Below are 27,025 nucleotides of genomic sequence, written 5' to 3' on the forward strand. Positions count from 1 at the left end.
TTGTGTCAGTCAGTGATAAGGCAAAGGTGTGGAGCATCTATGTCACAGTTAGTCATGTTAAGGTGTTACCCAGACTGTGTGGGCAGCCTGTGACTGTTCACAGGCCATTCACTGTAGCAATTAGGGGAGACATTTGAGGGCTCATTGTCACTCAGGTTATATATTGAAGTTCTTGTGCTGTCTGTGGAGCAATAGATGGAAACAGTGTTAAGCTACCCTCTGAGTCTGACGTGACAGTGCTATCTACCGATGAGGCAACACCAGGAAAGGGTGAGCCTACTCCATATATGGAGTATGTCAATTGAATTGCATTGTTCTGACCCTCCAACACCTGCAACATCGTAGGACCAGTTTTTCTCCGAAAGTTGCCGATTTTGCTTGCTTTTACGGGGTTGGTGTTTCTGTCTAGGTGGTAGGGCCTCATTTTGACTCCTGGGGCCTGGGTGCAGGAAGGTCAAATCCAGCCAGTCGCATACTAAATCAGGTGTGACAAAGAAGTGCGCCTTTTGGTTATTTGTAATTTGCAGCCGGGCCGGAAACAGTAGGGCGAACGGTATTGCCTCCGCCTTGAGCTGCCTATTTACTGACTGGAAGGAAGCTCTACGTCTCTGAACTGCCAGTGTATAGTCCTGGTATAGGGAAACACGAGCATTGACCACTATGATGGGATCTGTTTCTGTCACCACTTGCAGCAGGGTGTCACGATCCCTGTAATTTAGCACCCTGGCTATCAGGGTGCACGGTGGTGCCCCTGACGGGGGCCTCCTACCAGGAATCCGATGCGCTCCCTCTATTGTGAAGTGGGTTGATAGTCTGTCCATTGCAAGGCCTTCAACCAGTCTTCTACATACTGTGTGGCTTCTCGACCTTCTTTTCCCTCCAGTAGACCAACTATGGGACAATGTTTGCGTGAAGATCTCCCTTCTGCATCTTCCAATCTTTCTTGCAGGGCTTCTACCTGTTGTTGTAGGTGCTCAATAACAGTTTTATGTTCCTTATGGTCCGGAAGAATGCTGGCAACACTCGTCTCTGTCTGCTTCACTCTGTCCGTTAATTTCTTTCGATCATCTTTCAGGATACTTAGTTCCATCGTAATCAAACCCCGTCTTTGTTCTATCACCAATCGTGACTCCCTGATATCTTGTAGGATGACATCAAGTTTGTACATTGGGGCATCCGTTGTTTTGGCTGGCTCTGGGTCTCCAGAGGTCGGAACATCCTCTGCCCTTTGTACGACCCATGACTTTTCTCACATGCATGACAGCCAACCCAGTAAATTGATATACCAGGCCCCGCTGTTATGAAGGGCTGTTATCCACTGAGGCTGCCGTCCTCACCGCCTTAGCTATTCATCTGTTCTCTGCGGTAGTAAGTATCTGTTTGTAAGGTAGGTGATAATGCTGGCGTTATTCACCACTTTCTTACAGCGGCAGCTGGCCAAGAAACCGTGCCGGCTGCATGCTCGTGAATCAGCCGCTGCCCGCTGAGTCCAAAATATTCTTCTGTGCTCGTCTGCCCGCCACACTCCCAAGTGGGCAAGTTCGCAGTCTGCCCGTCCCCCACGTCTTATCTCCACTCCGCTTTTCCTCCTGTATAGTACATCACCACAGGAGGGGTGGAGGTGCTGTCATCTGGAAGGGGCAGGAACAGGGGGGTCCACAGCACAGCAGTCCGTGCCTACTCACCGTGTCGAGCTGCAGACTCAGCAGCTACTGCAGCCGATCTGCTTCCTCTTTCCCCAGCACTGCACGGAGTTCGGCGATGCCTTCTCAGTGTCAATCAGGGACTCGCCACCATTCCAGTATGCACTCAGATGTTACTTGAGGGCAGGCAGCTGTCCCTCGTCCTTGGATCGTCCCGTTCCCTGCCTGATTAATTACTTTTAGTGGGCCCAGACCGGGAGCTCCGCAGTTAGACTGTTGCCATCTTCGGCAGTTAGCCACGCCCCCCTCGCAGTCCCAGTTGTTAAGGCAATATTTGCTACTTTTCATTCTACGTTCGCCTACAACAGAATTGTGAGAGGTATGGGCAGAAATATGGCTTCGGAGGCAAGTTTGATTTGCTAAATGTGCGGGTTTATTAGCAATTATACAGTATGAAAATAAAGACTTGATTATGTTGCTTAGATCCTCTGAATATCTAAGGTTACTCCAGGTCTTCATTTCTTCTTTTTTGTTTTCAGGACTGCTGTCTCAGTGATCTCCACAAAGATCCTCACATAAAACGGAGAAGGTTGCTGTAAGTATATTGTTTGTGCTTTGCTACATGATCATCCTTCACTGTGTCACCCATGGGAAAAAGAATAAGAGTAGGTCCACGCAGGACGGAACATCCACCTCGCCAACGGTGCAGTGAAAACAACAAGAACCCTCCTTTTCTATTTCTGTACAGGAGCCTGATCCCACAGAATCCGTCACAGAGGTTTTGGGGAAGATTAGGAAGGTAAAAAGAAGGAGAAAAACAATTCTAAGGAAACAGAAGGAGCTCAGGGTTTGAATATCTTAACTCTTATAGGGCATTTGGCTACAGCATAGATGATAGTACCATTTGGGCCACACTGTGAGCATTCAGGAAACTATGCAGATATATTTGCAGCGTTCAAAACAGCTCTGTAAGGTCCAGCATGCAAGCTCTACAGTGTACTATGCAATACAATAGCTATGCCGTTTCTAAACTTTAGAAACTGCATACCTATTTTATTACATATTTGCAGAGCTGTCATATGCTTAAGAACTTGTAACCTTCACCCACGCCTTGACATCTGCAAGCCTTTCGCACCATCAATGAAAAAACAGGGTCCACCACCCCAAAATGACCATTCACAGCATTGCCACAACTCTCCTGAGTTGTGGCTGGCATATAAACCTCTCCTGGCAGCGTCCACAAGTCCTCCGTCCAGATCTCCAATGCATCTGATAACGCGTCCCAATCTAGATAATTTATTCGCTCTGGAACTCGTTTTAGGCCAATTAATCTTTTGACCCTGATTGAAGACACCTTAAGACAAGATAACTAATCAACATGTCAATCAATAAGTCAATAACGTCATCAATAATCACCATAACAAATCAATTCAGTGTCATTAATGAGAATCGGGACACACCATGACCTTTCAGTCATGACTAACCACACCAGATTTTAGCACGTTTGTGATGTTTATTCCCTATTAATTACACTCTACTAGCAAGTTTATTAGTCTCAAAACCAAGAAGCACATCAACATTGTCATAATATGGCAACTCGAATAAGATTTCATCAAAGCAAAAATTATGAATATTAGAACATAGGACGACGTCAACCTGGATTAACTTTAGCAGAGTATTATTAGCGCGTTGTTCAATAAGGCATAGATTCAGTCATTTGTCTATTTGCGTCCGTTTAATGAACCCCTTAACTAACCTCGAATTAGCATTGGCATGTTGGGCTTCATGCAAAACAATTTTGGTAACACAAATTTCGAAAATATCTAAATAAGGTCTCTTTCAAAAGAAGCAGTTGGTACCTAGAAAGGAAAGGCAAACAGACAATTACAATTTCATCATCATATAGTTACCCTCCGTAATGGGTCAGCATACAGAGTCAGTCTTCGTCCTCAGGACATCAGTAGATTGCCCATCAGCCAGGAAACACAGCAAAGTTCAGCAAGACGGGGTAAGTAGGGACACTTCCTTCATAAGGAGGAGAAGTATAGAACGGGCAAGGTAAGGGTAAGAATGGGTTGAAGAGTCAAACAACAAAGTCTTTAGGCAGAGGGACAAAGTGGCTGGGTAATAGCAAGAATAGTTCACAATGGCATCTCCAATGGCTCCTCGTGTCAAAGGGTTTTATCCCTTTTCTGTTGTACAGTCCCCTAATTTCCAATTGGGCAGGTTTGGCGCACCACTATCTCCATCCAATAGTTTTCTGCTCATCCTTTCAAAATTGTCACCTCATAACAGTTCTCACGTAGTTCATTGGTTCTTGTGATTGACGTCTCCAACGGGTAGAATGTCCGGTATGATTTCATATTCTCATGGTCTTCTCGCATCCCCAGTCAGTAGTTCCATTGTCTATACTGGTTTAGGCGACCTTGTACCTGTTGCAAGTCTACACTGTTGCATTCAGCAAGAATGTTTCTTTGAGCAAGTCGAGCTTCATGAGAACGGATCTACTACAGTTACACTCATCTTCTAGCTTCTGGAAAAATACGATTACATGTCCTTCAGCAAGTCAGCACACTGCATGTTAGAAAAACACATTTAATATGCAACCGGGCAGCTAGGCCCGACTCATGCTAACTAAGGCCTAGTGAATTAACTAGCAAAACCTTAACATATAACCCTTAATACTAATACAAAATCATACATTAGTGCATCAATAATTCATTATTAGTCAATTTTATTAATCACCGTATATATTGGCGGCCACTCTCCGTGGGCACATTTCAAACGCACGTTTAGTAAAACACAGCAATATTTTCTATGCGGCATTATTATGCATTAGTTCACAAACATTTCATGTTAATTTTCATTATAAGAGCTACGCTCCAACAATCCCTCCTCTGATGACACCTGTCATCACACAGAACCTTTCCCTTCATAACCTTTCACTTTCTTAATTCACGCATTTCAATGTCTTTCCCCCTTTTTGACTTTTCATAAATTTCTTTGAATATTTTCTCCTTTTTCTTTTCCTCTTTCCTCTTATTGCGTTTTGCCAAGTTTTCTCTAATTCTTTTACTAATTTTGCAGGATAACCATAGTCCCAATAAACAAGCTTGAACAATCAATATCCCCCATATTATTTTTGCAAGTATCCCATTCCAAATACTACCAAACCAACTTCCTACTTTAGCAAGTCCCTTTCCAACCTTTTCCCAAACTCCAGATTCCTTCAGCTCCTTCAAATCTGTAATATCTCTTGTTATGTTAGTAAGCATACTCCTAATCTAATTACTATTGTCAGGTATGGATGCACAACAGTGGCGCTCATTAAGCATCTTACAGACTCCGCCACTTTTTGCTAAAAGAATGTCTAAAGCAAGCCGGTTTTGAAGAGTCATAGCCCTCTCCGCAGCAAGTTCAGTATCCAACAGGAGTATAGGCCCTGTGAAGTTTGTCAGCATGTTATCCACAATAGTAGACAACTTTCAAATCTTTATGAAGTTTAAAATAACCCCCACTGGAGGAATTATGGCTCCAAATATATCACCTACGACAGCAGCCACTGTCTCTCTCTTTTGTCTAGTATGATGTAATTCAGATTTTTTAGGAAACTTTCTTAAGTCAGCAATTTGGTAAATCTTTGGGAAAACTATTCCCAAATAACATGTCCCATACCATCCCTTTGGAAGATGGTAATAAGCATTAAGTCCACATATGTAATAGATCCCAGGGATCGCTGGATCATATCCATTTAGCATGAACGTTCACTTACTCTGAAACAAAAACACATGTCTGCACTCACTCGTTTCCACAAATAAAGTGTCATGATCAGATTTTGGCCTATATATACAACGCTTTCCTACATGTAATGCATCTACAGCTAACTTGCCTTGCGTCTTTATTGCACTATAAGCATAATCATTCGCAAACGTTCGTTTTTCTAATCCCTTTTCTAGCTTTTCCTTTAACGCTTTTCTTCTATCATCAGTGTGATCTAAAAAGCTCTTTTCTACAGGCGTTAATAAGCAGGTTAGTTTATTGCGATGCGCATAAGCTGTACCAAATGTCAATGTAGGCTCAAAGAAACCCCTAACTATTTTTATACTATGATCTCTAGCTATCTTGCTCAAATATTCATTTATAGGCACAAAAGAAAACACTACATCTAGATTAGAATAGAAGTACTGAACATATTCTTGATTATGAAACCTTGTTAATAGCAAACTACAACTTATCCCGTAGGTTAGCGGCAAACTATGGTAAGTAACCCCTTCTTGTACTGATGAAGGAATCTTTGTGCACACATAACAATTCTTTGCATCCATTGTTTCAACATACTCATTCAGCAAGCGATAGAAAACATTAGTAGATAGTTCCCTTTTTGTGTTAGTTCCCTCATGCAAATATTTCGTATCCTGCTCAAACCCTTCCATGGTGTTAATGTAGCAGTCTCAGGAGTTGAAGCATTGTTAATCGCACTCTTATCCACCAATGGCATTCCCACAATCACACCTATAATTATTATTGCACCTGCAACACCCAAAATAACACTCAACCAACTACGAATCCTACCCCTATTATCATTATCTCTAATGTTACTCATGATCTGTAAAGAATCAGAGAGCAGAATAATATAAAGCAAACAATCAACTTGAGGAAGATCTAAAGCTCTTTTTTTTTTTTTCTTCGAACAAAGTCTTCCTTTAGCAAGTATTTACAGCATTTCACTCACTCCCAGGACCCTCTGTCAAATCAGGTTAGCAGCTTTTCATAATCGGTTTTTCAGAGTCAATTCAGGTTAACAGTGTCACATCCGGTAATTTATCACTCTCTTTTCTCAGGTTTCTTTCTTTATTCAGTTTCAGCTTAACACAGTCTCTTATTTGCGGGCAACTTCAAGTACCATAATATTGACCTGGAATGTCACGAACAAAACAAAATGCCAAGAATTCTTGTTGCCACTCAGCTGATGCCGCATGAGCCCATTCAGGACCTGCGTACCTCCTGTTTGCAACTCTCTTTCTTTTCAGTTTGCGATCCCCCTGTAACTCTCCTTCACTGAGATCTTCCTTCCTTGTTGTGTCAACTTCTTCCTCTATTGTTTCGTTAATGACCACTTTATCCTTTGCAGCTTGTGGTTCTGGCCAGTTATCTCCTTTAAGTGTTTTCCTACCACTCGGCTTTTCAGGATGTTGGTCAGTGCCCTCCTCTTGTGCTATGCTGTTTTCTCTTGATGGATCGGCAAGTGGCTCAGGAGGAGTCGGAACACTTTGACCTCCTGCTGCCTCACCTCCTTCACCTTCAGGGTCTGTCAGGGGTTCGACTTCAAAACCGTATCCGTCTGCTTCTGGGAGAACCTCTCTTTGGGTCGGTCCTCCTGGCACCTCAGTTGAGATAAGCTCACCGTCACCCCTCTGGATTTAGTTTGCTGGTTGAGTGACCAAGCCGTCCTCAACGGGCTCTCCTTCAGTCTCAGTTCACCTTTGATTACTCTCCGGCCCCGAGACTTCCTTTTCTGCAGCTGTTATTCTCGACAACTCAAGTTCCTCATCAGTTGGACATGTCACCTTCTTTGTGTGACTGACATGGATCCAGTTTGGAAGCCCTGTACATTTCACAGCAGTAATAGTTGTCAGTATCACTTGATACGGCCCCTTCCAACGTGGCTCTAAACACAACTTCCTCACGTGTTTCTTGACAACAACCCAGTCACCGGCTTTCAGTTTGTGACCTGGATCATTTATCAGTGGCAGTGTGGTTGCTTCCACCTGGTGAGAGAAAGAGCGGACCACGCCAGCCAGACCCTTGCAGTAGTCCAATACCATATCATCCGTGATATTCACAAGAGCATTTGCAGGCACTGCGGGCAACCTAATAGCTCGGCCCATGAGAATTTCATGAGGAGACAGTCCTGTTTTCTTGTCGGGTGTATTTCTCATTGACATTAGCACTAAGGGCAGTGCATCTGGCCACTTCAGATTTGTAGCTGCACACATTTTTGCCATTCTCAACTTCAAGGTACCATTAATTTGCTCCACTAGTCCTGATGCTTCAGGGCGGTAGCTACAGTGCATCTTCTGTTCAATGTTCAATGCAGCACACAAGAACTGAATCACCTCATTGTTGAAGTGTCTTCCCCTATCTGATTCTAAAGAGATCAGAAACCCAAAATGTGGTATTAGCTCCCTAAGCAGCAGCTTCGCTACTGTGAGACTGTCATTTCTACGTGTAGGGTAAGCTTTAATCCAGTGACTGAAAATACACACAATCACCAACACGTACCTCAGACCTCCACACACAGGCATCTCAAAAAAATCCATCTGCATTCTGCTAAATGGACCTCCTGCTCTCCCAATGTTGCTCAAATTCACCACAGGCCCTTTCCCCTCATTCATCTGCTGACAGACGATGCACCTGTGACAGATAGCTTCTGCAGCTTGTCTGAATTTCGGATTGAACCAATTGATTTTGAACAACCTGATCATTGCGTCTCTGTAGGAAAGTACCATCTTGCCTGGCATGTTACCCCCATTTTTCACTGTATATATGTTGTTTTAGTTGTATGTGTCACTGGGACCCTGCTAGTCAGGGCCCCAGTGCTCATAAGTGTGCCTGAATGTGTTACCTGTGTTATGACTAACTGTCTCACTGAGGCTCTGCTAATCAGAACCTCAGTGGTTATGCTCTCTCATTTCTTTCAAATTGTCACTAACAGGCTAGTGACCAATTTTACCAATTTACATTGGCTTACTGGAACACCCTTATAATTCCCTAGTATATGGTACTGAGGTACCCAGGGTATTGGGGTTCCAGGAGATCCCTATGGGCTGCAGCATTTCTTTTGCCACCCATAGGGAGCTCTGACAATTCTTACACAGGCCTGCCACTGCAGCCTGAGTGAAATAACGTCCACGTTATTTCACAGCCATTTTACACTGCACTTAAGTAACTTATAAGTCACCTATATGTCTAACCTTTACCTGGTAAAGGTTGGGTGCTAAGTTACTTAGTGTGTGGGCACCCTGGCACTAGCCAAGGTGCCCCCACATTGTTCAGGGCCAATTCCCCGGACTTTGTGAGTGCGGGGACACCATTACACGCGTGCACTACATATAGGTCACTACCTATATGTAGCTTCACAATGGTAACTCCGAATATGGCCATGTATTATGTCTATGATCATGGAATTGCCCCCTCTATACCATCCTGGCATAGTTGGCACAATCCCATGATCCCAGTGGTCTGTAGCACAGACCCTGGTACTGCCAAACTGCCTTTCCCGGGGTTTCACTGCAGCTGCTGCTGCTGCCAACCCCTCAGAAAGGCATCTGCCCTCCTGGGGTCCAGCCAGGCCTGGCCCAGGATGGCAGAACAAAGGACTTCCTCTGAGAGAGGGTGTTACACCCTCTCCCTTTGGAAAATGGGGTGAAGGCAGGGGAGGAGTAGCCTCCCCCAGCCTCTGGAAATGCTTTCATGGGCACATTTGGTGCCCATTTCTGCATAAGCCAGTCTACACCGGTTCAGGGACCCCTTAGCCCTGCTCTGGCGCGAAACTGGACAAAGGAAAGGGGAGTGACCACTCCCCTGATCTGTACCTCCCCTGGGAGGTGCCCAGAGCTCCTCCAGTGTGCTCCAGACCTCTGCCATCTTGGAAACAGAGGTGCTGCTGGCACACTGGACTGCTCTGAGTGGCCAGTGCCATCAGGTGACGTCAGAGACTCCTTCTGATAGGCTCCTTCAGGTGTTGCTAGCCTATCCTCTCTCCTAGGTAGCCAAACCCTCTTTTCTGGCTATTTAGGGTCTCTGTCTCTTGGGATTCCTTAGATAACGAATGCAAGAGCTCATCCGAGTTCCTCTGCATCTCTCTCTTCACCTTCTGCCAAGGAATCGACTGCTGACCGCGCTGGAAGCCTGCAAAACTGCAACATAGTAGCAAAGACGACTACTGCAACTCTGTAACGCTGATCCTGCCGCCTTCTCAACTGTTTTCCTGGTGGTGCATGCTGTGGGGGTAATCTGCCTCCTCTCTGCACTAGAAGCTCCGAAGAAATCTCCCGTGGGTCGACGGAATCGTCCCCCTGCAACCGCAGGCACCAAAGAACTGCATCACCGGTACCTTGGGTCTCCTCTCAGCACGACGAGCGAGGTCCCTTGAATCCAGCAACTCTGTCCAAGTGACTCCCACAGTCCAGTGACTCTTCAGTCCAAGTTTGGTGGAGGTAAGTCCTTGCCTCCCCACGCCAGACTGCATGGTTGGAAACAGCGACTTTTTCAGCTACTGCGGCCTCCGTGCACTTCCGGCAGAAATCCTTTGTGAACAGTCCAGCCTGGGTCCACGGCACTCTAACCTGCATTGCACGACCTCCTAAGTTGTTCTCCGGTGACGTGGGACTCCTTTGTGCGACTTCGGGTGAGCACCGTTTCACGCATCCTTGTAGTGCCTGTTTCTGGCACTTCTCCGGGTGCTACCTGCTGCTAAGAGGGCTCCTTGTCTTGCTCGACGTCCCTTCTGTGTCCTGACGCAATTTGCGACATCCTGGTCCCTCCTGGGCCACAGCAGCATCCAAAAACCCTTACCGCACGATTTGCAGCTAGCAAGGCTTGTTGGCGGTCTTTCGGCGGGAAAACACTTCTGCACAACTCTCCACGGCGTGAGGGATCCGTCCTCCAAAGGGGAAGTCTCTAGCCCTTGTCGTTCTTGCAGAAACCTATGCTTCTACTGTCCAGTAGCAGCTCCTTTGCACCCACAGCTGGCATTTCCTGGGCATCTGCCCATCTCCGACTTGCTTGTGACTTTTGGACTTGGTCCCCTTGTTTCACAGGTACCCTCGACTGGAAATCCATCGTTGTTGCATTGTTGGTTTGTGTCTTTCCTGCAGAATTCCCCTATCACGACTTCTATGTCCTTTGGGGAACTTTAGTGCACTTTGCACTCACTTTTCAGGGTCTTGGGGTGGGCTATTTTTCTAACCCTTACTATTTTCTAATAGTCCCAGCGACCCTCTACAAGGTCACATAGGTTTGGGGTCCATTTGTGGTTCACATTCCACTTTTGGAGTATATGGTTTGTGTTGCCCCTATCCTTATGTGTCTCCATTGCATCCTATTGTAACAATACATTGTTTGCACTGTTTTCTAATACTATTACTGCATATTTTGGTATTGTGTATATATATCTTATGTATATTTGCTATCCTCATACTGAGGGTACTCACTGAGATACTTTTGGCATATTGTCATAAAAATAAAGTACCTTTATTTTTAGTATATCTGTGTATTGTGTTTTCTTATGATATTGTGCATATGACACTAAGTGGTACTGTAGGAGCTTCACTCGTCTCCTAGTTCAGCCTAAGCTGCTCTGCTAAGCTACCATTATCTATCAGCCTATGCTGCTAGACACCCTATACACTAATAAGGGATAACTGGGCCTGGTGCAAGGTGAAAGTACCCCTAGGTACTCACTACAAGCCAGTCCAGCCTCCTACATTGGTTGTGCAGCGGTGTGATAAGTGCTTTGAGACTACTTACCACTCTTGTCATTGTACTTTTCATAAGAGAAAAATATACAAAACAAGTTCAGTGTATATACACATAACCAAAAAGTTTTGCATTTCCTCTTTTCACTCTTTTCTAAGTGCTGAAAAGTACCTCTAACTTTCTAAAAAAGTTCTAAAAAGTTTTAAAAGTTTTTTTCTCTGTCTTTCTAAAAAGCTCTGACAAACTTTTTATCCTTTTTCTATCACTTTAACTCTTTCTAAAAATGTCTGGCACAGGCCAAAATGTTGATCTGTCCAAACTTGCATATGACCACCTTAGCTGGAAAGGAGCAAGGAGTCTCTGTGTAGAAAGAGGTTTGAGTGTAGGGAAGAATCCTTCCTTGGAATTGTTACTTAACATGCTTAGAGAACAAGATAAGGCTAAAAGTGCCCCATCTGTTGAAAAAGTAGCTAATGGTTCCCAATCTGATCCAGGGACTCCCCCAGGAAAAGATTCAGGAAAGAAACTTCCAAGCCTGCCCATTACTAGACAGTCTAGCATAGTTGGTACTGATGTTGAGTCACACCATACAGATAGTGTTGTCTCACATCATAGCAAGAGCATTCATTCTCATCACAGTAGAAATGATGTTTCTGTTAGCCAGGCTGTTAGGGTGCCCTCTGTAAGGGACAGGTCTCCTTCTGTCCATTCTCATCATACTTCTGTTTCAAGACATGTCCCTCCCACCCACCCTGATGACAGATTGTTAGAAAGGGAGCTCAATAGATTGAGAGTGGAACAAACCAGACTGAAGCTCAAGAAGCAACAGCTGGATTTGGATAGACAGACTTTAGAAGTAGAGAAGGAGAGACAGAAACTGGGTTTAGAAACCCATGGTGGCAGCAGCAGTATTCCCCATAGTCATCCTGCAAAAGAGCATGATTCCAGGAATCTGCACAAGATAGTTCCCCCTTATAAGGAGGGGGATGACATTAACAAGTGGTTTGCTGCACTTGAGAGGGCCTGTGCTGTACAGGATGTCCCTCAAAGGCAGTGGGCTGCTATCCTATGGCTATCATTTAGTGGAAAAGGTAGGGATAGGCTCCTTACTGTGAAAGAAAATGAAGCTAATGATTACACAGTTCTTAAGAATGCACTCCTGGATGGTTATGGCTTAACCACTGAACAATACAGGATAAAGTTCAGAGAGACCAAAAAGGAGTCTTCACAAGACTGGGTTGATTTCATTGACCATTCAGTGAAGGCCTTGGAGGGGTGCTTACATGGCAGTAAAGTTACTGATTATGACAGCCTGTATAACTTGATCCTGAGAGAGCATATTCTTAATAATTGTGTGTCTGATTTGTTGCACCAGTACTTGGTGGACTCTGATCTGACCTCTCCCCAAGAATTGGGAAAGAAGGCAGACAAATGGGTCAGAACAAGGGTGAACAGAAAAGTTCATACAGGGGGTGACAAAGATGGCAACAAGAAGAAGGATGGTAAGTCTTCTGACAAGGGTGGGGACAAATCTAAAAATGAGTCTTCATCAGGCCCACGAAAACACTCTGGTGGGGGGGGGTGGGCCCAAATCCTCTTCAAATCAAATCAAGGAAAAGAAACCATGGTGTTATTTATGTAAAATAAAAGGCCATTGGACAACAGATCCCAGTTGTCCAAAGAAAAGCACCAATCCTCCTACCACTACAACCCCTACTGCTACACCTAGTGTCCCTAGTAATAGCAGTGGTGGTGGGAGCAAACCTACTAATAGCCAATCCAAGGGAGTAGCTGGGCTCACTATTGGTAACTTAGTTGGGGTTGGTCTTGTTAGGGAGACCACAGAGGCTATATTAGTCTCTGAGGGGGCTATTGATTTAGCCACCTTAGTTGCTTGTCCCCTTAATATGGATAAGTACAAGCAACTACCCCTAATTAATGGTGTTGAGGTTCAGGCCTACAGGGACACTGGAGCCAGTGTGACTATGGTCATAGAGAAACTGGTCCACCCTGAACAACACCTACATGGTCACCAGTACCAAGTAACCGATGGTCACAACAACACACTTAGCCACCCCATGGCTGTTGTAAATCTCAACTGGGGGGGTTACTGGTCCAAAGAAAGTTGTGGTAGCCACAGATTTACCTGTAGACTGTCTACTAGGAAATGATTTGGAGACATCAGCTTGGTCAGATGTGGAGTTGGAGGCCCATGCAGCAATGCTGGGCATCCCAGGGCATATTTTTGCTTTAACCGGGGCTCAGGCCAAAAATCAAAAAGGACAGGGAAGCTTGGATTCTGGAACAATGGACCAAGTGCTCCCTAAAGCTAGGGCTAGTAGAAGTAAAGCACTTCCTACTATCCCTCCCTCTACAGTGGATTCTACTTCTGAGGAAGAAGAATTTCCACCCTGTGCAGAACCTACACCAGAGGAGCTGAAAGCAGACACTGCTGAGCTTTTGGGTGAAGGGGGGCCTGCCAGGGAGGAGCTGAGTGTGGCACAGCAAACCTGTCCCACACTAGAGGGTCTAAGACAGCAAGCTCTCAAACAGGCTAATGGGGATGTCAGTGACTCTCACAGAGTTTACTGGGAGGACAACCTCTTGTACACTGAAGCAAGGGATCCTAAACCTGGAACTGCCAGGAGGTTAGTGATTCCTCAGGAGTACAGAAAGTTCCTCCTAACTCTAGCCCACGACATTCCCCTAGCTGGACATCTGGGGCAAATGAAAACTTGGGACAGGCTTGTTCCCCTGTTTCATTGGCCTAGGATGTCTGAGGACACAAAGGAATTTTGTAAGTCCTGTGAAACCTGTCAAGCCAGTGGCAAAACAGGTGGCACTCCAAAGGCACCCCTTATTCCACTGCCTGTGGTTGGGGTTCCCTTTGAAAGGGCAGGGGTTGACATAGTTGGCCCCCTTGACCCTCCTACTGCTTCAGGCAATAGGTTTATCTTGGTGGTAGTGGACTATGCCACAAGATATCCTGAAGCAATTCCTTTAAGGACCACTACAGCACCTGCAGTGGCAAAGGCCCTCCTAGGAATATTTTCTAGGGTGGGCTTCCCAAAGGAAGTAGTATCAGACAGAGGAAGCAATTTCATGTCTGCTTACTTAAAGGCCATGTGGAAGGAGTGTGGTGTGACTTACAAGTTCACTACACCCTATCATCCACAAACAAATGGACTGGTGGAGAGATTTAACAAAACTCTCAAAGGCATGATTATGGGACTCCCTGAAAAACTCTGCAGGAGATGGGATATCCTTTTACCATGCCTCCTTTTTGCCTACAGGGAGGTACCCCAGAAAGGAGTGGGCTTCAGCCCCTTTGAACCCCTCTTTGGACACCCTGTTAGGGGTCCACTAACACTTGTCAAGGAGGGTTGGGAACAACCTTTAAAAGCTCCAAAACAAGATATTGTGGATTATGTACTTGGCCTCAGATCAAGGATGGCTGAGTATATGAAAAAGGCAAGTAAAAACCTTCAGGCCAGCCAAGAGCTCCAGAAGCAATGGCATGATCAGAAGGCTGTTTTGGTTCAGTACCAACCAGGGCAGAAAGTGTGGGTCTTGGAGCCTGTGGACCCAAGAGCACTCCAAGATAAATGGAGTGGACCCCACATAATTGTTGAAAAGAAGGGTGAAGTCACCTACTTAGTTGACTTAGGCACTGCCAGGAGTCCCCTTAGGGTGCTCCATGTCAATCGCCTGAAACCCTACTATGACAGGGCTGATCTCACCCTGCTCATGGCAACTGATGAGGGACAGGAAGAAGACAGTGATCCTCTACCTGCTCTCTTCTCTTCCACAGAACAAGATGCTCTTGTGGAAGGTGTAGTTTGGGCTGATTGTCTTACTGCTGAGCAGAAAGACCATTGCATAAATCTCCTGGGTCAGTTTTCTGAACTCTTCTCTACTGTGCCAGGTACCACTTCTTGGTGTGAGCACACTATAGATACTGGAGACAGCTTGCCTGTCAAAAGTAAGATCTATAGGCAGCCTGACCATGTCAGAGACTGCATAAAGCAAGAGGTGCAGAAAATGTTAGAACTGGGAGTGGTTGAGCACTCTGAAAGTCCATGGGCCTCTCCTGTGGTACTTGTACCAAAACCTCATTCCAAGGATGGAAAGAAGGAAATGCGGTTTTGTGTAGATTATAGAGGTCTCAACCAGGTAACCAAAACTGATGCTCACCCTATACCCAGGGCAGATGAGCTCATAGATACACTGGCATCTGCCAAGTATCTAAGCACTTTTGATTTGACTGCAGGGTATTGGCAGATCAAATTATCAGAAGATGCTAAACCTAAAACTGCATTTTCAACCATTGGAGGACATTACCAATTCACAGTAATGCCTTTTGGATTGAAAAATGCACCTGCCACTTTTCAGAGATTGGTGAACACAGTCCTGCAAGGGCTGGAAGCTTTTAGTGCAGCATATTTGGACGATATAGCTGTCTTTAGCTCCAGTTGGGATGATCACCTGGTCCACCTATGGAAAGTTTTAGAGGCCCTGCAAAAGGCAGGCCTCACTATCAAGGCATCAAAGTGCCAGATAGGGCAGGGGAAGGTGGTTTATATGGGACACCTTGTTGGTGGGGAACAGATTGCACCACTTCAGAGGAAAATCCAAACAATTGTAGATTGGGTTCCCCCTACTACCCAGACTCAGGTGAGAGCCTTCCTAGGCCTCACTGGGTATTACAGGAGGTTCATTAAGAACTATGGCTCCATTGCAGCCCCTCTTAATGACCTCACATCCAAAAAGATGCCTAAAAAGGTATTGTGGACAGCTAGCTGTCAGAAAGCTTTTGAGGAGCTGAAGCAGGCCATGTGCTCTGCACCTGTCCTGAAAAGCCCTTGTTACTCTAAAAAATTCTATGTCCAAACTGATGCATCTGAATTAGGAGTAGGGGCAGTCCTATCACAACTTAATTCTGAGGGCCAGGATCAACCTGTTGCTTTTATTAGTAGAAGGTTGACCCCTAGAGAAAAGCGTTGGTCTGCCATAGAGAGGGAGGCCTTTGCTGTGGTCTGGGCACTGAAGAAGTTAAGGCCATACCTGTTTGGGACTCACTTCATTGTTCAGACAGACCACAAACCTCTACTTTGGCTAAAACAAATGAAAGGTGAAAATCCTAAATTGTTGAGGTGGTCCATATCCCTACAGGGAATGGACTATACAGTGGAACATAGACCTGGGAGTAGCCACTCCAATGCAGATGGACTCTCCATATACTTCCACTTAGACAATGAAGACTCATCAGGTCATGGCTAGTCTTATTGTCCTTCGTTTGGGGGGGGGGGTTGTGTAGGAAAGTACCATCTTGCCTGGCATGCTACCCCCATTTTTCACTGTATATATGTTGTTTTAGTTGTATGTGTCACTGGGACCCTGCTAGTCAGGGCCCCAGTGCTCATAAGTGTGCCTGAATGTGTTACATGTGTTATGACTAACTGTCTCACTGAGGCTCTGCTAATCAGAACCTCAGTGGTTATGCTCTCTCATTTCTTTCAAATTGTCACTAACAGGCTAGTGACCAATTTTACCAATTTACATTGGCTTACTGGAACACCCTTATAATTCCCTAGTATATGGTACTGAGGTACCCAGGGTATTGGGGTTCCAGGAGATCCCTATGGGCTGCAGCATTTCTTTTGCCACCCATAGGGAGCTCTGACAATTCTTACACAGGCCTGCCACTGCAGCCTGAGTGAAATAACGTCCACATTATTTCTCAGCCATTTTACACTGCACTTAAGTAACTTATAAGTCACCTATATGTCTAACCTTTACCTGGTAAAGGTTGGGTGCTAAGTTACTTAGTGTGTGGGCACCCTGGCACTAGCCAAGGTGCCCCCACATTGTTCAGGGCCAATTCCCCGGACTTTGTGAGTGCGGGGACACCATTACAAGCGTGCACTACATATAGGTCACTACCGCTATGTAGCTTCACAATGGTAACTCCGAATATGGCCATGTAATATGTTTATGATCATGGAATTGCCCCCTCTATACCATCCTGGCATACTTGGCACAATCCCATGATCCCAGTGGTCTGTAGCACAGACCCTGGTACTGCCAAACTGCCTTTCCCGGGGTTTCACTGCAGCTGCTGCTGCTGCCAACCCCTCAGACAGGCATCTGCCCTCCTGGGGTCCAGCCAGGCCTGGCCCAGGATGGCAGAACAAAGGACTTCCTCTGAGAGAGGGTGTTACACCCTCTCCCTTTGGAAAATGGTGTGAAGGCAGGGGAGGAGTAGCCTCCCCCAGCCTCTGGAAATGCTTTCATGGGCACATTTGGTGCCCATTTCTGCATAAGCCAGTCTACACCGGTTCAGGGACCCCTTAGCCCTGCTCTGGAGAGAAACTGGACAAAGGAAAGGGGAGTGACCACTCCCCTGACCTGTACCTCCCCTGGGAGGTGCCCAGAGCTCCTCCAGTGTGCTCCAGACCTCTGCCATCTTGGAAACAGAGGTGCTGCTGGCACACTGGACTGCTCTGAGTGGCCAGTGCCATCAGGTGACGTCAGAGACTCCTTCTGATAGGCTCCTTCAGGTGTTGCTAGCCTATCCTCTCTCCTAGGTAGCCAAACCCTCTTTTCTGGCTATTTAGGGTCTCTGTCTCTTGGGATTCCTTAGATAACGAATGCAAGAGCTCATCCGAGTTGCTCTGCATCTCTCTCTTCACCTTCTGCCAAGGAATCGACTGCTGACCGCGCTGGAAGCCTGCAAAACTGCAACATAGTAGCAAAGACGACTACTGCAACTCTGTAACGCTGATCCTGCCGCCTTCTCGACTGTTTTCCTGGTGGTGCATGCTGTGGGGGTAGTCTGCCTCCTCTCTGCACTAGAAGCTCCGAAGAAATCTCCCGTGGGTCGACGGAATCGTCCCCCTGCAACCGCAGGCACCAAAGAACTGCATCACCGGTACCTTGGGTCTCCTCTCAGCATGACGAGCGAGGTCCCTTGAATCCAGCAACTCTGTCCAAGTGACTCCCACAGTCCAGTGACTCTTCAGTCCAAGTTTGGTGGAGGTAAGTCCTTGCCTCCCCACGCCAGACTGCATGGTTGGAAACCGCGACTTTTGCAGCTACTCCGGCCTCCGTGCACTTCCGGCGGAAATCCTTTGTGCACAGTCCAGCCTGGGTCCACGGCACTCTAACCTGCATTGCACGACCTCCTAAGTTGTTCTCCGGCGACGTGGGACTCCTTTGTGCGACTTCGGGTGAGCACCGTTTCACGCATCCTTGTAGTGCCTGTTTCTGGCACTTCTCTGGGTGCTACCTGCTGCTGAGAGGGCTCCTTGTCTTGCTCGACGTCCCCTCTGTGTCCTGACACAATTTGCGACATCCTGGTCCCTCCTGGGCCACAGCAGCATCCAAAAACCCTTACCGTATGATTTGCAGCTAGCAAGGCTTTTTGGCGGTCTTTCGGCGGGAAAACTCTCGACGGCGTGAGGGATCCGTCCTCCAAAGGGGAAGTCTCTAGCCCTTGTCGTTCTTGCAGAAACCTACGCTTCTACTGTCCAGTAGCAGCTCCTTTGCACCCACAGCTGGCATTTCCTGGGCATCTGCCCATCTCCGACTTGCTTGTGACCTTTGGACTTGGTCCCCTTGTTCCACAGGTACCCTCGACTGGAAATCCATCGTTGTTGCATTGTTGGTTTGTGTCTTTCCTGCAGAATTCCCCTATCACGACTTCTATGTCCTTTGGGGAACTTTAGTGCACTTTGCACTCACTTTTCAGGGTCTTGGGGTTGGCTATTTTTCTAACCCTTACTATTTTCTGATAGTCCCAGCGACCCTCTACAAGGTCACATAGGTTTGGGGTCCATTCGTGGTTCGCATTCCACTTTTGGAGTATATGGTTTGTGTTGCCCCTATCCCTATGTGTCTCCATTGCATCCTATTGTAACTATACATTGTTTGCACTGTTTTCTAATACTATTACTGCATATTTTGGTATTGTGTATATATATCTTGTGTATATTTGCTATCCTCATACTGAGGGTACTCACTGAGATACTTTTGGCATATTGTCATAAAAATAAAGTACCTTTATTTTTAGTATATCTGTGTATTGTGTTTTCTTATGATATTGTGCATATGACACTAAGTGGTACTGTAGGAGCTTCACTCGTCTCCTAGTTCAGCCTAAGCTGCTCTGCTAAGCTACCATTATCTATCAGCCTATGCTGCTAGACACCCTATACACTAATAAGGGATAACTGGGCCTGGTGCAAGGTGCAAGTACCCCTAGGTACTCACTACAAGCCAGTCCAGCCTCCTACAGTCTCTCCCAACATGTGCTTGACCATGGTAAAACCTTGCAAATTGTGACAAAAGGCTGTTTGGCAAAACCATTTTCCCCTCCTCTGAAACCCATAAATCATCAGGTCTTTGGACACCTTGCATTTTGAGCCAAGAGCGTTTCTCCTCTCTGCTGGCACGTCCCTGCAACGATTTTAACTCTTCCAGTGTGTCAACCACCATCAATGCATAACCTGAGCATGTTTCATTTTCAATTTCAGATAACAATTCCCACTGGTCTTGGAACGATATACAGTTCAATGCACAAAACCTTGTGACTTGATCTGCATATCCATTTCCCATTGACACAAAGGGGGTCATTCCAGAATTGCCGCCCGCCAAGCGGGAACCGCCAGAAGACCGGCGGCGGTCATTCTGGGTTTCCCACTGGGCTGGCGGGCGACCGCCAAAAGGCCGCCCGGCAGCCCAGTGGGAAACACCCTTCCACGATGAAGCCGGCTCCGAATGGAGCCGGCGGAGTGGAAGGTGTGCGACGGGTGCAGTAGCGAATTGCTAAGCAGACACTGAAATTCAAAGTGGGGCCCTCTTACAGGGGCCCCTACAGTGCCCATGCCAGGGGCCCCACGACAACCCATACCGCCATCCTGTTCCTGGCGACCGAAACCGCCAGGAACAGGATGGCGGTATGGGGGTCGGAATCCCCATGGCGGCGCAGCAAGCTGCGCCGCCATGGAGGATTCCCATGGGCAGCGGAAAGTCGGCGGTACACCGCCTACTTTCCGTTTCTGGCCGCAGCTGTACCGCCGCGGTCAGAATGCCCAAAGGAGCACCGCCAGCCTGTTGGCGGTGCTCCCGCGGACCCCGACCCTGGCGGTTTTTACCGCCAGGGTCGGAATGACCCCCAAAGTCTTGTGATTTAACATGAGCATTGCATTTCACCACGGCAATTTCAAGAGGTAACTGAATCGCATGCAACAATTCCTTAATTCTTTCGCCATTTTTCACTGGAGAACCAGAAGAGGTCAGGAAAACCCTCTGTGACCATAGCTGGCCAAAGTCATGGACAATTCCAAATCCGTATCTAATGTCAGTATAGATAGTGACTTTAAAATTTTCGGCGGTATGGCATGCCCTTGTAAGAGCAACCAATTCAGCCACTTGAGCAGAGTATACTCTTTCGAGCCAGGATGCTTCTAGGATACCAGAAATTGTACACATGGCATATCCAGCTCTCAGTACTCCTACTGAGTCTCTCAGGCATGAACAATCAACAAAGATAATGTAATCATTCTCTTCCAATTGGGTAACTTTAATGTCGGGTCTCGGTTTGGTGCACAGATCTGTTACCTCAAGACAATCATGTTCTATCTCCTCGGCGTCATCAATATCTGCATTTTGATTAGGAAGCAAAGTTGCCGGGTTTAACATAGTACATCTCTTCAAAGATACATTAGGTGACCCCCAGTATAATTGTTTCATACTTAGTCAGGCGAGCATTCGTCATATGCTGAGTCTTTGTTCGGGTCAACAGAATTTCAACTGAATGTGGGACCATTACTGTTAAGGGATGTCCCATCACTATACCTTCACACTGAGTGAGGCTTTGACCAACTGCTGCAACTGCACGCAAATAACCCGGTAAGGCTGCTGCAACTGGGTCCAAAGTAGCTGAAAAATACACTACTGGGCTGTTTGCACCTCCATGGACCTGTGTCAGGACAGACAAAGAAGAAGCATCACATTCATGACAAAACAGTACAAAAGGCTTTGTGTAATCAGGCATACCTAAAGCTGGTGCCCTGCACATGCTTTCCCTCAGTTCAATGAATGCCTTCATCTCTTTCTCGGACATGGTTATGACACCCGGGCCATCCTGAATTTCTTTGACAGTCAACCTCACCAAAGGTTTAGAGATAATCGAGAAATTGGGAATCCACTGGCGACAGTAGCCCACCATTCCCAAAAACATCCTAACGTCCCTCTTGGTTGTCGGGGGATTCATGTGCAGTATGGCTGTCACCCTTCCTTTGGATATTTTCCTCGACCCTTTTTCAATCAGGTGACCCAAGTACTTCACCTCTTTCTGACAGTACTGTAGCTTCTTTGGGGACACTTTATGTCCGTTCTTTCCCAAATGATTCAGTAAGGCCATAGTATCGTACCTGCAGTCATCTTTCATTTTGGACGCAATTAACAAATCATCAATGAACTGTACTAGAGTCGAACTAAATGGCAATTCTAACGATTCCAAGTCCTTCTTCAATATCTGATTGAAGATGGAAGGTGATTCTGAAAACCCTTGAGGAATTCGACATCAACTGTAAACCTTGTCCAAGAATTTGAAACTGAAGAGAAATTGGCTGTCCTCATGAAGAGGCACCGAAAAGAATGCTTGAGACAGGTCCACAACTGTGAACCACTCTGCATCACACAGAACCTGAAACATAATCACGGCTGGATTTGGCACTATGGGGCAACATTTTACCACGATCTCATTGATTTTTCTCAGGTCTTGGACAATTCGAACTTTCCCACAAGGCTTTTTCAGGCCCATTGTTGGTGAATTACACGGGCTGCTCATCACTTCTTTTAGGACCCCTTGCTTTACAAAGTCTGCGCTGATCTGTATTACCTGTATAAGGACATCTTGTGCCATGTGGTACGGCGGCACTTGGGGAAACACTGCATTTGGCTTCACTTCTACCTTGACTGGTTCTACTCCTTTTATTAATCCCACTTCTTTTCCTGTCAAGTCCCACACTTTCTCTGTCACTGTTCCCTGCAATTCGGTTGGCAAATCAGTCACTGTGAACATCGGGAAGAAGGTTATCAAAGGGTGCTTCTCATCTACGGTCTCCGTCTCCGGTTCTGAGATTTGAACATCCTCCCCTTCATCATCATTGTTTGTCTGCACCTCACTCCCTTCATTGGAACAGGTAATGGAATACCTCGTCTTACACAGTAAGGCCCTCATTCTGACCTTGGCGGGCGGCGGAGGCCGCCCGCCAAAGTCCCGCCGTCAGATTACCGTTCCGCGGTCGAAAGACCGCGTCGGTAATTCTGACTTTCCCGCTGGGCTGGCGGGCGGTCGCCTTCAGACCGCCCGCCAGCCCAGCGGGAAAGAGGCTTCCACGATGAAGCCGGCTCGGAATCGAGCCGGCGGAGTGGAAGCTGTGCGACGGGTGCAGTTGCACCCGTCGCGTATTTCACTGTCTGCGCAGCAGACAGTGAAATACATGTAGGGGCCCTCTTACGGGGGCCCCTGCAATGCCCATGCCAGTGGCATGGGCACTGCAGGGGCCCCTAGGGGCCCCGCGACCCCCCCTACCGCCATCCGGATCCCGGCGGTCCGACTGCCGGGATCTGGATGGCGGTAGGGGGGGTCGGAATCCCCGCGGCGGTGCAGCAAGCTGCGCCGCCGCGGAGGATTCAATGGGGCGGCGGTACACTGGCGGGACCCCGCCAGTGGTGCCGGTCCGACCGCGGCTTTACCGCCGCGGTCGGAATCCCCATTGGAGCACCGCCGGCCTGTCGGCGGTGCTCCCGCGGTCCTCCGCCCTGGCGGTCAAAGACCGCCAGGGTCAGAATGACCACCTAAGTCTCTTCCCAGCAGGGATACGGGACTCGAGTGACAGACTACAAACCTATGTAATCCCTGGAAGGTACCAATCTCAACTTGGACCGGATCTGTAATCGGATTTGTCAGGAGCTGATTTGCTACTCCTACCACCCTTATGGTACGCCCCAAGAGTGGCAATTTCGGAACCTCTGCACTTCTGACTGTTGAGCATGTAGCTCCTGTATCAACTAGGAACGAAACCTTGTGACCCATCACTTTCCCTTGCACATAAGGTCCCCTCTGATCTACTTCTAGGGATGCTGCAAGCCTGCACTCCTCACTATCTGAACAATCATCGGACCATTCATCGTTTATTCCATCCTCACCACGCAATGGGAACTGTTGTACTGTATTATTTTGACTCATTGTTTGGCCTGTGACCTATTGAGGAAGCATCACCTGTTTCTGTCCCATTGGAGCTAATGGTAACTGCATTTGCTGTCTAGGTACCATGGGAATCTGCTGCTGTACCTGCTGCCTCTGTGCTGGTTGAACACGTGGCATTTGTATTTGTTGCATGGGCTGGAGACCCTGCATCTGAACAAAATTATTCTGAAAGTTGGGATTTGGACCCCTTGTTCTCGGACCCCTTACATTTTGAAATGTACCGATATCATTGCTTTGTTGAACAACACCATCCTACACCATCATTGGGCACTCCCACTTCCAGTGTCCCATGCCCCCGCATGCATGGCAACATCTTTTTCATCCCTTGCACATCATTCTGAACCACAACGGTATTCAAATCTGGACCACGGTTCACAAAACCTCCTCGACCTCGTCCTCTCGGTTGTGTCTGAAACATCCCATTTCCTTGCGGTTACTGCTGTACCATCTGCTGTACTCCATTTCCCTGCATCCCTGCTTGAGCTGCTCTAATTTGCATCACCATCACCTTCTCTTTCAGCTTTTTCTGCTTCAATTCAATCTCATCGCTACAGTATTTTGCATACTGCAACACCTCATCAATCGGCTTCGCTTGCCAACAGATCAAATGATTCTTAATCATCTGGCTAATCTCTGGCCTCAGTCCTTCAACAAATCTGAATACAAGGTGATTCATGTCTTTCGGTTCTATGACCTCAGTGCCACTATAGTGTTTGAATGCCTTCAACAATCTCTCATAGTAAGCATGTATTGACTCTTTGCCTTCCTGTGATGTTCAATCAATCTTCTGCCAATCAGTAACTTTCGGCAACACCTTCTGTTTCGAAAACTAAATCACCTTATGGTAATACCTCATCACATCAGGAGACTGTGCTCCAGTAGCCTTGTCCCTTGTCGGCTCCTCTGTTGGCCAATCCACACCCCTCTTGCACTCAAGCCATAAATCAGCTGGGACTATAATCTCAAACAATGTATTCAAGTCTTCCCAAAGACATTTCGCAAGCTTCACAAACCTGTCCGTCTGCTGATACCAGTCTATTGGCTTCTCCCTCAACCTGGGATAGTCAATTGTGAATGACATGTCACCTCTAGACCACGGTGCATGGACTAGAACCCCTCCAGCTGTTTCTCTCATAGGTAACATTTTTATTGTTCCTGTGTCTGGTGCAGCTTTCGCCTGCTTCAGTTCCGGGCAGTCACTTTTCTCTTTATCTCTCTTCTTTGCCCATCTGCATTCCCACTTCTCTAATGCTCCCCAAATTTGAGCACTCTGCAATATCTCTTTGAGGTGTGCCTTCATTCCAGTGGATCTCATGTGATCGAAATCTTTAGGTTCAAAGTCTAACCTATAACTCCTCTTCAAATGCTTAGTATTGTCTAAGTCTATGCCGTACTTTTCCACTAAGTTTGCCAACCTCTGATGCATCCTGCTCACTTCTTTGGTTATTTTGGGGCACAGAAACCTCAATTCTGCTTCAGTGTATGACTCTACTCTGTTCATCCCCATCGTTCCTTCTATCAACTCTGTGGCTTCTACACCCAGCCTCACACAATTCAGGTATTCCTCTCTTTCTGATCGCTCTGTGGTCACTGAAGTAGTCTGCGGAGTGTTGAGTTTATCTAACCACTCGTTCAACAGTTGCGCTGTTAAGCCTTGCAACGAGACAATTCCAGACTGTATCATTGGTGTCTGTGACGTATTTGCACTCATTACCTGTGGGGTTAGTGTACCCAACCCTGCTTGCCTCATTGTCTCTAAAGGAACCCCAATCGGACTAAAGTCCAACCTGGATCTAGAACTGTCAGCTGTCTGTTCTCCTTGCATCATCACTTGGGAGCTTCCTGCGAACCCTCCTCTTATTGCCTCTTCAGTCATTACCCCTTGGTCGCATACATTAGGCTTTGCTTTCACATACAACGGTACTGGCGGGCCAACAGTAATTGGCAATGATACAGCAGCTGGTGTCTGTCCAGTTCCCAAACCCTGTGGTGCATTAACTCCCATAGCTTGATTCATCATGGGTGCTGTAGCTACTGACTGCGGTCCTACGACTGAAGTGTAATTCGGAACCACCTGTTGCTGCGGCTGGGGCAGCAATTGTGGAGTTGGCTCAATCTGCACTAACTTGGATCTCGTATATACCGGATCAGGCGGCACCATCAAATTCGGAGTTGTCTCTAGTACTGGGACATCAGGGTAGAGCCTCTGAATTGGTGGTGGCTGCAACTGTATCTGCGTGTCTGGTGCAGTGGATACACTGAGACCATTCTGTATCGGAACTGTATTGCTTGTCTGTACTGTATTCATGATTCCCTTATTTTGTGTAGGATCTTCAGGACCTGCACTAGTACTTGGTCCATTATCATTCATGGCATATGGTGGCGGTCGATCATGTAACAACTGATTAAGAAACTCATCATCGTCTGAATCATCTGCATCTGCCCAAGACTTTTGAGTCTCCTTTGGCTTACTAGAGCCCTTGTCAGTTTTACAAGTGGCCTTTTTTCCCCGTGTCTCGGCTTCTTGAGTTATTGCCGGAAACATCCTAATTCCGTCTACTATTCCCCTTCTCCACATCTTGGTCTCGCTATCCCATCTAGCCTCCGCTAGAGCCTTTTCTGCTTTTCTCATTCTCCTCACGAATTTCTGCTGCCTCTGTTGTATGGCCATTAAATCCCAAATCGCTAATGCCTCAAACTGAGCTGGTCAGGGAGGCAGTTTTTGCTCACTTAACACCCTTCGCAAATTTTCCAAAATCCTTATATTAAATGTTCCGTACTCCGGAAACGCCAAACATCCCTCTTTTTCTGTCATTTTGCACCACTGTTTTAGCCAAAGACATGGCGCAACTCCCTTCTCCTCCATTACGGTATAAGCCAGAGTATCCTCTGGCGGTGTAGGCTCCCCCACACTCGCGGTAACTACAGTTACACTCATCTTCTAGCTTCTGGAAAAATACGATTACATGTCCTTCAGCAAGTCAGCACACTGCACGTTAGAAAAACACATTTAATATGCAACCGGGCAGCTAGGCCCCGACTCATGCTAACTAAGGCCTAGTGAATTAACCAGCAAAACCTTAGCATATAACCCTTAATACTAATACAAAATCATACATTAGTGCATCAATAATTAATTATTAGTCAATTTTTATTAATCACTGTATATATTGGCGGCCACTCCCCGTGGGCACATTTCAAACACACGTTTAGTAAAACACAGCAATATTTTCTATGCGCCATTATTATGCATTAGTTCACAAACATTTCATGTTAATTTTTATTATAAGAGCTACGCTCCAACACATCTTTGGGGTCTTCGTTCTACGATCCTGCCTGGCAGCTCCTGCTTCCCTCACTTGGGTCCTGCTGGGCTCCTACAGCAGCATGTGCAGGGCTTCCCTCAGTGACCGGCTCCTTCTCGGTATCTGGCATTTTTCTGATGTCCTGCTCAGGAGTCACAGCAAATTCCCCCTGCACCTTGAAAACTGAAAGGGAGAGTCCTTTTTAAGGTGGACACTGGATTGTTAACTCCAGCTCCTTTTCTATTTTACAGTCCATCTTTTCTTTCATTCCAGATTTTGCCTGCCTTCCAGGGACTGCGAGGAGGAATCCACAGTCC

At 46.7% G+C, this 27,025-nt stretch overlaps 1 long non-coding RNA gene across 1 annotated transcript; it reads left to right on the forward strand.

Moving 5' to 3' along the window:
• The first annotated feature begins 1,752 nt into the window (after positions 1-1,752).
• On the forward strand, positions 1,753-27,025 carry LOC138299886 (uncharacterized). Its single transcript, XR_011204845.1, has 3 exons — positions 1,753-2,022; positions 2,183-2,238; positions 26,982-27,025. It is a non-coding gene; the product is annotated as an uncharacterized lncRNA (long non-coding RNA).

Source organism: Pleurodeles waltl, chromosome 6 (assembly GCF_031143425.1).
Source record: "Pleurodeles waltl isolate 20211129_DDA chromosome 6, aPleWal1.hap1.20221129, whole genome shotgun sequence".
In the NCBI taxonomy this organism is placed as follows: Eukaryota; Metazoa; Chordata; class Amphibia; order Caudata; family Salamandridae; genus Pleurodeles; species Pleurodeles waltl.